The 11,403-nt window shown below is 38.5% G+C and overlaps 1 protein-coding gene across 3 annotated transcripts in view; it reads left to right on the top strand.

Moving 5' to 3' along the window:
• Positions 1–5,263: 5,263 nt before the first annotated feature.
• Positions 5,264–11,403, top strand: part of zmiz2 (zinc finger, MIZ-type containing 2) — a 33,302-nt gene continuing 27,162 nt past the window's right edge. The window contains exon 1 of one of the 3 annotated variants that reach the window (XM_006797332.3): positions 5,264–5,643. The gene's annotated coding sequence lies outside the window, so the exon portion shown is untranslated. The other 2 variants (XM_006797333.3, XM_006797334.3) reach the window with 2 other exon arrangements.

The raw sequence follows: 11,403 nt of genomic DNA, 5'->3' as shown, positions 1-11,403 counted from the left end.
ACTTTGACACGAAAACGAAAGTAAGGTTCAGGGAGCAGCTATTGGTTAAACTGCTACTACTTTCATTACTCAAGAAATGGCCGATGGTCAGTTTGTAACACAATGCATATTTTGAATACTTTGGTACAGTATTACCGTGTTCACTGACTTAAAATGATTACGGAGTTAACATGGAACTAGTTCCCTAATGTCTTAATGATTGTACTGTAGCGTATAACTCCAAATGTAAAACAAAAGGATTAAATGAGCTTAAACCCTCCCCTGATGATCCTGCCACAAGATCGTGTTGGTGTGTGTTATCTGAAAGCCAGATAACGCACGCCAATTAGTCACACAATAAGAATTTCTTAAAGACATGAAGACATGAAGACCAGGATGACCTGCTTTAGTGGGGTCACATTAATCAGTGATTCTAAATTGACCTATAGGCAATTTAAGAATTCTGTCTATTTGTGTTGGCCTTGTGGTCCAGCCAATCATGCATTCCAGATGCAAGAATCCATTTGAACTAGCCACTCAGCAGTCTAAAAACAACACACACTTACACACCTTGGAGGGAGGAGAGAGAAAAAAACACACTCTGATGGAAGAAGCCAAACATAAAAACAACAGACATTGATTTTTGATCATAACAGCATGTTAAGCATGTAAACATGTTACTTATTTAGGAGGCTACAGTGTCCAATTAACATATATTATATATGACCATGTGATAGGATGTTAGGTTGACTTTCTGACTTTACATCATGAAGTCATCGGTTTGTCTGCTTCATCTCCTCCTCTGCATGTTTGTTGGAAATGATGCCACATTTGTGAAGAAAATGCATTTGTTGGTTGAGCAGCAGTGCAACACTGCAACACTGTGTGTGTGTGTGTGTGTGTGTGTGTGTGTGTGTGTGTGTGTGTGTGTGTGTGTGTGTGTGTGTGTTGTTGAACCGATTTCTTCGGCCTGGTCCCCACACAGGGACCTCCAGAATGGGAAAAACAATGCACCACATTTGCTGAAGTTTAATTGTGAGACACAAGATGGCAGTAGTGAGACTGTTATGACAGTTTAAGTTGAGATTTCCACAAAATCACCACCTTGAGTGATTAATAATAGCGACTATTTCTACTACTACCACTACTACTACTACTAATAATAATAATAATAACAATAATAATAATAATAATAATAATTATTATTATTATTATTGTTGTTGTTGTTGTTGTTGTTGTTGTTGTTGTTGCTGCTGCTGCTGCTGCTGTTGTTGTTGTTGCAAGTTTCTTCACATGACTCTAATTATTGTATGTATGCCTAGATAAGAAACTGAACCAGCTTTATATGCAGTATGAATTCTCAAAAAAGGAAGAGGGGATTCAAGAAAGTTTTTTATAGAATAATGTTTTTAATGCTTTGTCAATGTGGTGGTGAAGGAGTGTTGGAGATTTAGTGTCTCTGTCTGTAATATAACAACAATAACAAAAAAAATAATGTGATTAATTAGATTAATCAACTAAAGCGATGGAATAAACGCAGCAAAACTGATTTCTGATCTGATGCAAGGACAAAATGCAAATTCTCAAGTAAACATATAAACATAGAAATATACAGCACTTGCTTTCCCCCCACTGAATGCTGCAGCTTGTCCAGGTATTTACATTTATGGCTGTTATAGTACAACTTGAGTTCAGCTGCTCCAGATGTTAAGATCAGTGCACCTGAAAGAAAATTTTGGTGGACAACATCAGCAGATTCTACCAAGATTTGAAGTCATCTGAAGTTTGGTGCCAGATAGTCACGTAAAAACATGAAGTATGGGGGTTAGAGGACAAAATGATGATTGGAGCTCATGCAAAGCAACTTTGAAGCCATGAAAGAGGTGTACAAATACTACATTGCACTATCTGATCACCCATAATATCTGAGCGACTCTCTATTCATACACAAATGGTGTAAATCATTAATGAAGAGGCCTGGATTAGGAAAATAATTCATCAGCTGTAGAAGTCATTTTAAATGCAATGTGTTATTTAAGTTCTTCTGCATTATAATGGAATACAAAAATAAGGTAATATGATATGGAAATACATATTGTACTCAGAGTTCTTAACCTGAGCTGCCAAAAATATTAATTATGTTTGAGTTGCTTTAGTAATGCTTAAAAAAAACTGTGCTGTGTATTTGAAACAGTTGTTTTACATATGATATGCTGAATGATTCATTGACTCATTGAGGAATGAGTGCACGGGAGCTTTTGCAGAGCAAAGAAATCAACATTGTCTATTATAAACACAGCTGCTTATTTTCTACTCACTTTGCTGCCCATTCCAAAAAGTGAATAGTCAGTGGAAATGCAATGTCTCTTTAAAAGGTAAAAGCAGTTGGAGTCCATCATAGCTGTTTTGTTTTTCTGATGTTTAGCTGCAAATTATTATTATTATTATTATTATTAGTAGTAGTAGTAGTAGTAGTAGTAGTAGTATTAGCATTATTAAGATGGTGGAGAAGAGCTCCCCTACTGGTGAAAGATGCCTCTGGCAGAATCACACTCAGGGATAGGCAGTCATCTGCACTTTACATCAATCATCACTGACCTGTTATCTAATAAGACTTTAACCTAGTGACTGAGACCATAAACACAACAGGAAAGTGATTACTGAGGTCATAGATCAAGGGAACCAAGTGCCATTTTCCAAAGATTTCCTTCCAGTTTATGAATGCCAAAACCCGTAATCTTCCATAGTTTAATTGACTGTGGCTCTGAAAGTAAAGTTGGTTGCCTATTAGTTGGAGAGTGGGTAAGTGTGTGATTGTTGGAAAATAGCTCTGCATGATTTGTGTGTGTGTAAATGCGTAGAGAATGTGGCTTTTAGTAAAAGCATTTTGAATGCTCGGTTGGAACAGCAAGTGTACCAGTCTAGGGTACCAGTTTAGGGTGGTGATTAGTGCTGACCCTTCACAGCAGGAAAGTTCTTGGTTCCCTTCAGGTAATCTTTCACCTGTAGTCCAAATTCATGTATTCTATGTTAAATGGAAAAATTAAGCGTTTAAATTGTCTAGAATATACAGAATAGAATATTATTTTATTGGTAAATGTGACTGTAGTATTTTAATGCGCTTTGAGTTGTCCATAAGACTAGAAAACGTAATATAAATGCCTGTCTACTCACTCGCCCTTCCATAGTAAGTACAAAATTAACGGTAAATGGAGACCTATAAAGATTATGCTAATCATGAGTACCACATTTTTTACTCTTGGACACTTTTATTCAGTTAAAATAATCCTCATACATCTTCTGCTGTCAAAAGCAAGACATTTTATCTCCCTTCTTTTCCTTTTTAAGGCAACTTTCTTCTGACTGGCTGGCCCTCATAAACAGCGTGAGCCTCTTGAACACCAGGTAGGCTGGGTGGGCGGGGCTTCTGTGCTAACTGCAAGAGCTGGGTGCTTGAGATGACCATATTGGCGATATCTTCTCTCCGTGATGTCACACAGATCTCACTGCTTGAAACTGAACATTAAGAACAGTCTGAGCCCAAGCTTTGGCTCACAGATATTACATGTTCATATAATGAACTCATTATTTGATTATCATATTGTATAATTTTTATATGATAGAGAATAAGTAAAAACATAAATGGTTCCTTTTAAGGTCCATGCAGTAGAGAATGTTGCTATGTGTTGCAAACTTCACTTGTATCTATAATTAATCAGATAGTGACAGCAAAGTCTAATGTATAGTAAACTTTTTGGGTCTGCCTTTATCCATTTTGTTGATTTAGAGGCAGAAAGGATAATCTTGATGACACTGGGTGGAACTTAATCTCTTGTATGTATAGCAAAAATTAAAATTTTGTGTAGTAACTTTTTTGTTCTTGTAGCAATCATGTGTGTTTTGTTGCCAGCTGTATCTACACAGTATGCATGGATATGTTTTGCCCACGTGAGAAAAATCATGTGTCTGTTAGGAAATAGGAGTTTCTGCAAGCTCGGCCAGTAAAGGGGAGGAGGACCTCGCTGCTTCAGCCATTCTGTGCCTGTGTGTTATTCTGGGTCAACCATTTCCCTGGAATGTTCTGCCTGCTGCCAAAGACAAGTCACTACAAAGGAATGCACACACAACAGCACAGAAACACAAGGATGACTTAAAAAGGCCTGAATATGAGGACCCAGAGCATTTCTCCTGTGACTGCAACCACTGGCAACACATCCAGAATGCTTCCTCTATTTGGCACTTAGAGGCATAAATGTTCCAAATGATGCCTACAGTTATGAAATAGGTGTGTACAGTATGGATAACCATTTGTGTTAACGCTACAGAATGCTCCCATGAGGATAATTAATTTGATAAGAGGAATTGTTTTAGAGAAGCAGAAGTATGTGTTTTCACCAAAGGCAGAGTATGTAGCTAGCACTGCTTTACCCTCTGTCTCCTCATCCTCCCCATCAACATGCTTTTTTCATTCCTCCCCGAGCACAGATTGTTGCAGCAAGGATGGCTCTTCTGCCTCACATTCAAAATGGGCTTAATCCTTCAGCCGTATACATTGTCAGATTTTTTTGTGTAGGCAAAGGAATGTGTGTAGGAAAAGAGGTGTTCTTTGACATTGTGAAGTGACTGCAGTACACTGGAATTGTATGTGATTGTACTATGCGGCAGGTTGTGGGGGGAGGAAGCAGCAAGGCAGCTGCAGCATGAAGTGTAGAGGTGGAGGTGGTGGTGGTGGTGGGGGGGTAATATGGATAGTGTAGAGAAAAATGAAGAAATGGGAAATCCGGGGAACCTGTTTCCAGGGCAACAGAGGTCTGGAAAAATACAGGCAAGCTGGACTTTTTATTCTCCACACTGCACTAGCCCTCTGGCAAGACACTGCAGACACCTCTAATGACTCCAAAACGCTCACTGGCCCTGCTGCTAAAATACTGCCAGCATCAAGTGATATACGCTCCTTTTCTTAGTGTGTGTGTGTGTGTGTGTGGGCATGCTGCCTAGGAGCCAATACTGTCAAACATGTGCATTGCAGGTGCATGTATGATGGGAATGAGTGAAAAGCACACATGTTGCATGGTGCATGAATCAAACATAAATGATCATTAGCAGGTGACGTCATGGTCGATGATGTCCCCCCCCCCCCCAACGCCCTCCCTCTCGCCACAACACACACAGGCAATATCGCTCCTTTTCTTGTGTAATGACCTGCTGCTCTGGTCTGCAGTCACTCAGCCGCCAGACTTGTAGGAGGAGGGACGTGAAAATGCCTTTCTCTGTGGGAGACAATGACTCTGTGATCTCATGAATATATTAGAGGGTCACTGAGCAATGAGCAAGGTATACAGAGCAGCCATTCTCTGCCTGCCGAAGCACACTGCAAAAACCTATTGTAATTGATTCAGCTGGAGTCATCGTGTGTATTGACACACACGAGAATAGCTGTGTTAATATATAAACACATTAGTTTACCTTTGTGTGTGTGTGCAATGATAATTGCAAAAATGCATTATAAATCGCCCAACTAGCCTCTGCTCGATAATACGGCCATCAAGCAGCTTTGTCTTAATGACACGACTGCGACACTAGTAGCTAAGCTAACGTTGTTTAGCTAACGTAACTACCTACAATCAAGCGGCTTCGTTGTCTGGCAGCTGGAGCAGATACGGGGTGAGTTCTGCGGGCACTTATTATCAGGAATACAGGTTCCAGGAAATTAGTAAGGCGCTTATTATCGCGTGAATAATTACTTCGAAATTAGTTTAGGGTAGGAAAATAGAGTGTTACACAAACTTATCAACGCGAGCTAAGCATCCTCCATTTAGCTAACGGTGCCAACCGGCGGCGTGTTCACATCCCTCTACAGCTCTGTTTCCACTTCTCTGCTGGCATTCACAAGACAGCGATACACGGACTTGCTGCTAGGGTCACAACAGCACGTTGCAGCTTTAACCAATACGGGACTATTGCATTGTTTCCCCCCCGTTTCCTTGCTTTTAAATCGCCATTCGGAACCAAAACAACCCGAGTTTGATCATCAGTCCAGGCAGGTCGGTGAAACAAAACATCTGCTATTCTCATCTTGTTTTTTTTAAAGTGACGCTTACACACTCGTGCAGAGGTTGAACTCCTCCACACAATCTATGCTGCTGATTTTTCCTCCCGTTCTGCTGCACGTACATTACAGCCGCATGTTTTGTTTGTACTGCGATACTCTTGAGTTGAGTGCTAGTGTTGATTTGCATGTTGTACACGGCTCTGATTATCACCTTATATTCACCTTATCATGTCAAAATGTATGTCACCATTAATTTGCAGTACATTTCGTTAACTGGGTGTTTCGGGACATTTATAGGCATAGGTGGTCGTTGTTGTCGCGTTGCGATATATATTTCTGAGCTGAGGTAGCCAGTGCCCTGTTTTTTGTTTTGTTTTTCCTTGGCCATGACTTCCTGGATTGTGTGAGGGGTACAATAACATGTTGTTCTGACATGAAGCCAGACTGTTATTTTGGGTCAGCGTTGACATGAAAAGACAGACTTCTACCTTTGTTAACCCCGTTATACGTTCAGAAAAGGCTCAAATGAATATTTATGGTGAAGCCTTTTAGCTGCTTTTTCCTGATTTATTTAGTTTTTAAGATGAAGTTGGGCATACATTCTAGTTGGTGACTTAATGAATGTAATTCAACACTTTTTTTTTTTTTTTTACTTGTGTCTAGCATTGTATTTATGTCTAACGTATGTGTGCTAACAGAAAAAGGGCTAGTGGAATAACTAGTACAGTATAATATAGGATAGAAAAAACCAAACAAACAGAAATGATTTGAATGAGTGAAGTTTGTTTAGGATTGAGTTGCACCTTGTACTCTGGACTATGACGGCAACTTATTGTTTTCATTAGGGATGCACTGATTGTGAAATTTTTCTCTTGTATTAATGTTTAAAAACAGCTTTTGTTTTCCTTATTGTTCAGTGGAAATAAATTTTTTTCTTTTAGATTTTTTTCAAATTATTATAGACCACTCACACTGGTAAATGCCATCTTATTTTCTGTTATTCTGATACCAGTCAACAGGCTTAATGTTTAAGAAAAAAAAGCTTTGAGCTTTTCTCTACACTTCTGTCCAAAATGTTTTCAGGTTGTTGTCACATGTGATGTAGGTGATATTTGGGAAGCTGACACCAAAAATTTGACCTTTTTTTCCCCCTTGGAAGTGACAACTGTTTGTTTTTAAAGTTGCTTGTTAGTTAAATTTATCAATTGTTTCATCAGTTGGTATATATGAGGGGAATAATGAGCTTTTAGCTTGTTTTGGCACTGTATTTGTTTTAATACTAAAGACACAAACAGACAACAGAAGGCATTATTTCTTGTTAAAGTTGGCCCACAACTTCACCTAGGATTGCTGCAGACAGGCACACACACACACACAGCCCGCTTTACTAGCAGTTAAAGTAGTTAACAATAAACAACAGTAGGAGGAATTTTGAAAGGTCAGTAAAGTTTCCTTTTAAACAATATTGTCGCATTAAACAGTTTTCATAAAGGTTAACTTGGCCAGTGTACACATTGATGTTAGCTGCTTAACTATTAGTAGTTACTTCATAGCCACAAGCATAGTTTCAGGGGCTCAAAAGCTAGTGTACTCCAAGTTCTGGTCCTAAACTCTGATAATTCTGAGGGTTGCAGCTGAAGGTTAACTTAAGCTAGTGAGTAGTGGCTATGGCTAATAATAAAAAGCTCATTTTAATTTTGGAGCTACCCAGCAAACATCAGTCGTGCCCGTCTGTAACATTATAATTTATGGTGTTAATTTGACAGGGTAACACAACTATTTGTGTCTGAAAGTTGTTATTTCAAGAGGAAAGCTTAGCAACTAGAGCGAAAACTGGTATTTTATCTTACCAGCTTTATTTGGTCAGCAATGAAAATGTGAAGCTGAAGTTACTAGAAGCGCGCTTCTACCTCATACAGTCTAAATATAATCACTTTTAATTTTCGTTAGCGTTAGCATGCTGTCTTCACAGATGCTTGCAAAAAAAGAAAGTTGTGTTAGCAGCATAATGGGGTTGTTTTTGTCCTGGATGCCATTTTTCACTTTACCATTTATCTCGTCCTTTTGTGCAATAAAAATAAATATCCATATGTCTCTTTATTTTCCTCCACTGACACACAAAGTAAAACCAGCTGGTTGTAGTGAGAGTGCAAGAACTGATAAGTGGGGTCAATAGGCAGCGAACTGTAAACTGGTTTTTCACAACCACCGGTTCTCGATTCCCATTCCTACTCTTCACCACAGTGAGGATTGCAGCTTATTAGTTTAACATTGGTATTTGGTTGCTGCTCTGTATTGGCAGATACTGTGAGCAAGAAATGTCACAATACCAGAAATTTAGTTGGTATTAATATCAGCAGATTTGAACAATTCTCTATGCCCAATCTGGGAGTTTATGTAGTTAAAAAAAAAATTAAAAACTAATTGCTAAATCACTGAGATTGCGATGATAGGCTGTTTATTTTGAATGTTGGTTACATTTTGAGAAGCTGTGGCTCAGCTGGTAGAGTGGGTTGTCGGTGATCAATTTCTGGCTCATCAGATTACTACTATTATTATTATGAAAAATGAAGGTGGAGTTGGCCAAACAGTTGGTCAAAAGTATTACATTCAGACATTCTGATAGATGGTAAACTATTCAATAGGATACTTGATTAATCTAAATTGCCCATAGGTGTGAATGCAGGAGTGAATGTGAGTGCGAATGGTTGTCTGTCTCTGTGTTAGCCCTGCGACAGACTGGCGACCTGTCCAGGGTCTAGCCTGCTCCTCGCCTTATGACAGCTGGGGTAGGCTCCAGTGCCCCCCGCGACCCTGAAATGGATAAATGAAAGTGGATGGATGGTAATCTAAAAGTGCTGGCTGAGTCTGCACCTGCTCAACTTACCTGTTTTGTTAGAACAAGACACAGTCAGTGCTTCCATCCCATCTCCCTCTTGTCCGAGCCTTTCTTGCTGATGTGCTAAAGAACAACTTTTTCATTTTCCATCTTTGAATCACACATGATCCAAGGTAGAGGAAACGTATCTGTGACAATGCTAAATCACAGAAGCTATGTCCACCAAACATGGAGAGCATAAGTTTTCTAGCAAAACTGAAATAAGCACAGTTTTCAGTGACAATATTGGACTGTGGCCACAGGATGGCTGTAATGTAAAGGATGGCTGCATATACTAATTGACATACAAGAAGTTTTATGACACTGCTCACTGAGATTTAAAAAAACAAAACAAAAAAAACCCAACAACATAATACATATATCTCTTTCTTATCAGTGTATAGGGGTGGCGCTTTTTGCATTTTTAAAATTTTGGCTTTGAAAGGTATCATAAGTCCCAGAGAGCTTGTCCTCAAAGTTAAGATCAGAGGTCAAGTTATCTAAAAAATCTAGACAGTTTGATTTTCAGATACTGTGAATTAGGAGTCAAATGTGTGTCAAATTGTTAAGTGGCTTTATTGGAATTTGCATCAGAGGTTTACTTTCTTTGTGTGTGGGAGAGAGAGAGAAGTGTTAAATAGGGCTGCAGTTTCTAATTTTTTGTGATGGATTAATAGTGTTTTGTTGAATAGTCCAATTTGCACATTTTCAGAAAAGCAGCAATTATTTGCATTTGGCAAGCTTAAATTTATTAATTTTAGGCATTTATGCTTAAAAATTAAAAAAACAAAAATAGAAAACTATGTAAAATTTTCTTAAAACTTTCTTAAAAGCAGGAGCTGGAAAGCAGGAATGCAGGTATAGGAGCAGAGGGTCAGTTGTGAGTTGATTGAGTGGCTCTGGTGTTTTGGCTGGCAGTGTGTTGACAGTAACAGAGAAGCAAAGAACATATTGTGAGAAATGGAATGCTGCTAGACATTATTTTGTCATTTCTGTACAGGTAGTCTGTGCTGGTTCATATTAAACCTGTGATAAATTTAGACATCATAGATGTTTCATATTTATTTTTGTGTGGTTTTTGCCATCCAGCTGTAACGAGACAACAATAAGTTGTAAAGTGCTGGAAGTGCTTTTTGATGAATGAGAATTCAAGTATGGTTTCACAGATTCAACTCTCTTTCTTTCTTTTTATACAAAATATGAAGTGTCTGACCTAAATCTACAAAGTGCAAATAGAAAGCCAGAGAAAAGATACAGTGGGAGGGGATGTTCAAGGCTCTGATGTTGGAAAATTAGCATGTCAGTTGGTAACTGTCAGATAAAGAAAATCTTGAGTGGGAGAACCCAGGAGGAGAGCAGTGGCAGAGCAGTGAGGAAGAATGTGCTGGGAAAAAACCATCTGTCATTAAAGGAGGAAAAGGCACAAATAAAAAAACAGTGGTGTTAATATATTGACCAAGTCAAAGAACAAGTTTAATCTGTTCTTGCATGTTCTCATGTGGTGTAACCTTTTTTGAACATTGTAATTAAGACATGCTGTGTGTGTAGATTAAAATGGTCCAAGCGTCACATTTGTCTGCACAGTAGGGCTGCAGAAATGTGACATTTCAATTTTTGGAGGTTTGATGCTTTTTTTGTCACATATGACAGGGTGTCTTTTACGGATGTACCAATATCAGGTAATTTTGACCTTTTTCTTGTATAATAATATATTGGCAAATATAAATTGCATTTATATATTTGCATGGATGATAATTAGCTGTTATGTCAATTTTGCTTTAGCTACATAATAAAAATAATTGAATTGTTTTAGGCGTTTAGCTTTTCATCACACAAAGTCTTATTTCTTTATATTGTTCTTCTAAGGAGCCACACTTTCTTGCAGTTTTTCTGAAGTGGTCTTGAGACGGTAGTTCAAAGTTTTACTTTTACAGACGGACATGTCTATAGGAGATGAAAGTCATACATTCTTCACTCTATTGCTAAGGGAGAGGCAAGCCACCCTTAATAAAAACCTAATTTCTGTCACTTGGATACGCAGTCTTGCTCTTTGGGTCACTACCCATAGCTCATGACAAGAGGTGAGGGTCTGGCCATAGTTTGACCGGTAAATCAGTAGCTTTGCTTTTATACTGAACTCTCTTTCTACCACAGCAGACCAGTACTGCATCACTATAGCCACAGTCCCAACCTGTCTGTCAGCAAGACCATGAGATGCTTAAACTCCTTCACTTGGGGCAGCACCTCGTCCTTGAACCAGTAGACCATGGCTTCAGACTTGGAAGGGCTAATTGTTATACCCATTGCTTCACACTCAGCTGTGAACTGCTCCTTTAAATCTAAAAGACATGGATTGAAAATACACTATGCTTCAAAATGGATCGTGTTTTTTTTTTTAAATATATATATATATATAATAGTTGTTTATTAAGGCCCTCTTAAAATAAATTTGCACAAGTAAAGGCAGTGACAAATTTTTTTAGAGAACTGAAAT

The sequence above is a fragment of the Neolamprologus brichardi genome, chromosome 7 (genome assembly GCF_056152115.1).
Source record: "Neolamprologus brichardi isolate AB-2024 chromosome 7, ASM5615211v1, whole genome shotgun sequence".
Taxonomy (NCBI): Eukaryota; Metazoa; Chordata; class Actinopteri; order Cichliformes; family Cichlidae; genus Neolamprologus; species Neolamprologus brichardi.
The sequence above is the reverse complement of the archived record's forward strand: the minus strand, read 5'-3'. Positions and strand labels throughout refer to the sequence as shown.